General features: G+C 32.9%; 1 long non-coding RNA gene across 1 annotated transcript in view; it reads left to right on the forward strand.

The window, feature by feature from the left end:
• The window catches only part of LOC119638186, a 120,210-nt gene extending 117,901 nt beyond the window's left edge, over nucleotides 1-2,309 (forward strand). Inside the window, exons 3-4 of the long non-coding RNA XR_005247395.1 lie at nucleotides 1,913-1,920; nucleotides 1,985-2,309. This is a non-coding gene — a long non-coding RNA (uncharacterized LOC119638186). The remainder of the gene's footprint in view (nucleotides 1-1,912; nucleotides 1,921-1,984) is intronic.
• Nucleotides 2,310-5,409: the final 3,100 nt, after the last annotated feature.

The raw sequence follows: 5,409 nt of genomic DNA on the forward strand, positions 1-5,409 counted from the left end.
TTGTTAATGGGGAGAATTTTGGTTAAACACGAAATTAAAAAAAAAGGGAGAAACATTCAACAAACAATATCCGAAAAAGAAAATGAAAAAAAAAAAAACAAAAAATGTAAAAAAGGTATACGCCATCAATTGGAAAAAAGAGAAGCCATCAAAAACAGACTCAATCTCGTTGACAATCCGTGACATAGAACAAATGGAAAGAAACGATTTAGTTCTTAACAGCTTAGGTCGAAAGACAAATGCCATTTTAAGAGTATTTGCGCTAAAGCTACATGCGCCAAAATGAGTTTTTATTCTCATTTTAGTCATTATAAAAGAACATTAAACCCACCATCCTATCATGTGTGTATAAAAAAAAAAAAAAAAAAAAAAAGCTAACAACACTGGCCAATCTTCTAGGCTTAAGAAATCAATTCGTTCCATTCGATGGTTAAATTAATTATTCAACTAAACCGAAATTCGTACGTCAGTCAATCATAATCGGGTACAAGAAACTTCCTGGGCGATGCGTATTTTTGCAGCCTTGAAAACTGCTTTTAAAGGTACTTAAGGTCGGTTAGCAAATTGATTTGATTACCTTTCCCGTAATACCTGGTTTAAGGTTTGTGTACATCTTTTCACAATTAATTCCATAGGGGATATGATCTTAGAATATTTAAGCCACTACTTCTTCTATCGTAAGCTGTTATTATTATTATTGTTTAACTTCATCTATTTAACATTAAGCAGACATATCTCAAAAAAAAAGCGAAACTTGAGAATTTGACCTTAGGGTTTCGTATTGACTTTACTTGGCAAAATTATACTGCATGAGTCATGAAAGTGCTTTTCGCAGAAATGTTTGCTTATAATGCTGTGTGAAATGCCTTTTTCAAGTTCAGATTTAATAATTCGAAGATTAAGTTCGTGGCACTGTACCTTGCATGCAGAAGACCATAGATTTTATATACAATTTCTTGTTATCACTTTTAAAGAATCATTTACAGGAACTTATATTTAATAAAGCTTCAAACCTGCTCTTCGCCTTCTCTCTTCGCATATCACGATTCAATTTCGCTCGCCTTAACTGAATCCTCTGCTTGACTAACCCACATTTCATTCTCGATTTCTGCTAACTCTTTAATAATTTGAGTTTGCCGGGAATTTTTGTTAAAGTTTTCATCAATTGTCAGCAGGTTTTACTTGCCGCCGTGTACATTATACTCAATACTTTACGGTACTTTGTTTTCTAGGAAAAGCTAAGCAGTTTTCATACAGTCTTTAAGTCAAGGGGAAAGATCCACAAACTTCCTAGACTAAGCTAGCCTGCCGCAACTATAGAAAGGAAGTTAAATATTATAGAGTTTTTTGAACTTTCGTGGCATGCTGTCATGTTCTCCTCAGAGGCATAACATATAGCTTAAGGTGATATCATGTCCATTTGTTTGATGGTCATCTGTCAACGATTTCCGTAAAATTTGCATTACAAAGAAACGCAACATCCGCAAGTTTCGAAGCGAAGCTTTGGAAATCTTTATTAAAAAACCTGCAAGCGCGACTTGCTATCTGCCTTGCTAATGTCTCTGTTTTATTCAGTTCGATCCGAGAGAAATAAAATTTGTTTAACAATTTAAAATTTTTTTTTATTTATTTTTTATTTTAACACATACCTCCTTTTTAATGAACATAACATACCGCTCTTAATGCCAATTTCTTTTCTTTTTTTTCTTTTTTATGGGAAATTCACAGACAACATTGAAGTTCAAGAACATAGTTTTTCATTTAAAAAAGTTGAAAAAATGTCAAAATGTCATTTTTCTATAATTTAATTACAATTAACAAACAATTGTAAGATTTTTCGAAGTAAATTTGATTTTTGTTTATTGAATAGAATAGAGAGTAACATTTATGATTTTTTCTCTTTTCTTTTCAGGATAAAGGGTAACCGAAAAAAGTCAAATGAATTAGAGAGAAGTTTAAAAAATTCTTGCAAACTTAATTGTAGAAAGCAACTAAGAATACTTGGACTAGGTTTTCTCTTTTCATCATGAACGCGAAAACGTTAACTCAGACATGAGCACCACACTCCCCCTCACCGCCATTTTGCATGTTAAAAAAGTTAAGATGATAGATCTCAATTGATGCCACAAAAGTCTTCAGTGGTAATTTTAAACAATATTTTTCCAAGAAATCTGTTTGGGCTTTAACAAACGCAAGCGTATAAATTTATGGTTTCAGTTGCTTTGAAAGTTATCGATCGGTTTTTTTATAGTAATTGAAAGTTGCTGCGTCAAGCAGTTAAAAATTAACGTTAGTCCATCGGTCCGTTCGTCCGTGATTTGCTTGTGTTGTCCGGTAATTTTTCCTATAACTGAGATAGTAATCAAACTTTGTATGTATGCATTATATAGAGTCTGAAAAGCCTAAGGCTATTGGCTTTATTGAATAATGGCTCGACCACACTTGAGATTTGATCTCACGACCATTAAACTGTCAGACGAGACTCTTTGCTTACTCGGCCTTAAAATGAACGTAACTTGTTTCTCGAAACAATCAAAAGACTTGGAAGGAAGTTATAAGAACTCTTAAATAACTTGGAATATCAATTTCAAAAATTGTTCTTCAACTAACATGCTGCTATCAATTAACAGAAAACCACAGGTGAGTGTTTAATTTCTTTGCTCTTTTCATATTAAAATAATATTTTATTTTAATTATCAGTAACTTTGCACGATATGTGAGAAAAATAAAAGAGATGTAGATGTAGGAATTCTTCTTTACAACTTAGAAATAATTATATAATTATTAATATTGCATTTGAAGTAATAGTGAGAATAAGGGAAAAATGTAAAGAAAAAAACGATGTGAAAAGAAAAGCAAACAAAAGTGAAACGATAAAAGAAAAATTAACTATAATTGTAGTTCATTGCTATCTGTTGATATTTTCACTTTCCGGCCTTTGTTTCTTTCATAATTATTCATTATATATTTGCAAATGGATGGAAAGCCCTTTAAAGACTATCAATGCCAGCTTTACATCTGAAATTTGTTTTAACTAAAGCTATTAGTTACTTTTTCATTCTTCTCCCTTTTCTCCCAATAAAGAAACTTAAACATGTTTATCTATATACATATAAACTTATTTGTCTATAGCATATATATATGGGGTTTAAGTTTTTCCTTAGGATTAATTAGAAGATGAGTGCTCTCAAGCCATGTAGGGCAACGAAATATTTTTTTTTTGCGTTTCTAACGTTCAAAAATATCTGTCACAAGCCCCATGATAAGAGAAACATCTTTGCGTTACTTAAAACATATCCAGCTCTTTGTTCGTCCTCTGATCTTCTGTTAGTCAAACGTTCCGCGTCGTAAAAAGTTTATATAGAAAACTGAAATACGTATAAGCGAATTGAGGAGTAAACGCTTCAAGGGAAAGTGCCTTTGATTTACAACAAAGAAGAGATTAAAATGTGAAATCAATCGATTGGATTGATGAAAGGCTCATGTATACCTGAATGTATACTAAATCTGTCTCTTTGCGATTTTTACTTTTTCATACCAAGACTCTTGATATTAAGTTCGTGGCATTGAATTGTTGATTTTAACGATATCCTTGATTTTGTTTACAATTGTTTTTACAAATGAATTATTTACAGGAAAATATATAAACAGTATTTGGGCACTTCACGATTCAACTCTGTTGACACGGCATGGCTTCTTTAAAGCCAATCATTAATGCCAAACTTCACTATGACATTTTCTTGTTAGTCCCTTCTACCTATCAAAAGTTCCGGCAATCTTTTGTGAAATTTGCCACCAACCACCAGCTGTTTCAGTAGCAAGCCGTCATGAGTTTATGTTCCCCTTTGGTATTTGAAGAATTTCGTTTCCAAGAAAATCGAATAATACAGACTCGTTTTATCAAACGATTCATTTCAGCAATGGTATGCTCTCAACGCCGTTTTAAGAAATAAGTATTTGATTAACTTTTACTGGCGAAGCGCTTTACTTTCGGCTTGTAACGATTCTTTGACATCCAATTCGTAACACTTATCTGAACGGATATATTTCCAGGCTCGATGCTTGCGGAAACCGTCAGACACATATTTGCTATGAATGTTAGTTGAATACTGTGGCCAAGACGTACAACAAATATTCAAGCTAAATTTCGCGGGTATATCGAATATCAGACATTTCTTTTTTTTTCTAAATTGGCAACACTTGTCGGTGAAAGACAACTATGTCAAATTTCATCATTCGTGCGCTTGGTTTGTTTTCCAATTTTTACAATGTCAGTGAAACAGGAAATTCGTCCCTACTAGGACATCAAGAAACTCATTATTGGAGATGAAACTTTGATCTACGCATACGAACCGGAAAGAACCGATCACTTGAACGAATATTGCGCTAAAGGTAAGCTGAGAATGCAAATACCCCCAACAAAGTCGCTCAAAAGTCAAAGTTCTGCTAACAATATTTTTCGATTATCGCGAGTGTTGTGCATTGTGAATTCCTTCCGCCGGGCCAAAGTTTTAACAAAGAATATTATTTGAATATGGGGATTACTTTGAAGGCGACGAAATAGATTTACCTTAATAAACAGATTTAAAAAACAGGAAAAAAATTAATTTGTTCTTCTTTTTTGGATACAGTGATATGCTGCTTTGACACTACCTCTCAAGATGGCAAATTTAAGCGAAAAAGACTTTGAACTTGGCTACTCTCCAGGAATCGTAAATTTCCCCCATAAATATCATACCTATGTATGCAGATATCAAGGGAAGAGCTCCATATCACTTAAAAAGTTTCAAATTTTGTAAAACATAAAGTTGACCTCACATATCGACATGTAGGTTTCTGTAAATTCATTCGTTTATGGAGAAAACAAGTCCATGAGTGCGAGGAAAAGCATAATCATCATATTATCGCAAGGCGTGAATTCGACGTTAAAATCATTTAACTTAATCTCGTCAAATTCGTTTTTGAGCTTAAGACGAAGACGGTGTAATTGAAGATCCCAAACGAGGCAAGCAACGAACATATTAAAATGCAACTGAACTGCGACGCAAAACAAGTGCAACTCTAACCAAGATTCTCGCTTATCAGCGAAAGCATTTTTCGTTTCCATGGATAGATTATTAATAAATAATTAAACAACTTGATGAAATTCCATCTGGCACTCACATATTCGATGGACGATTATAATATTGGAATATTCGAAAATATTCATCGGCGAATAAAAAGTGACCAAAAAGAAAGAAAAAATTAAATTATTCATTCTTCTCGCTATCTTTTAACGGAAGGTAACAATTGTTGCATTATGTATAAGAAAATTTCTCTTTTCTCTTTTCTTTGCCCCTAAAACAATTTAATGAATATTGAATGTTTCTGTCAGATGACGACTATGACATTCATAATTGGAGAAAAAAA

This window comes from Glossina fuscipes, unplaced genomic scaffold (assembly GCF_014805625.2).
Source record: "Glossina fuscipes isolate IAEA_lab_2018 unplaced genomic scaffold, Yale_Gfus_2 85, whole genome shotgun sequence".
NCBI classification, from domain to species: Eukaryota; Metazoa; Arthropoda; class Insecta; order Diptera; family Glossinidae; genus Glossina; species Glossina fuscipes.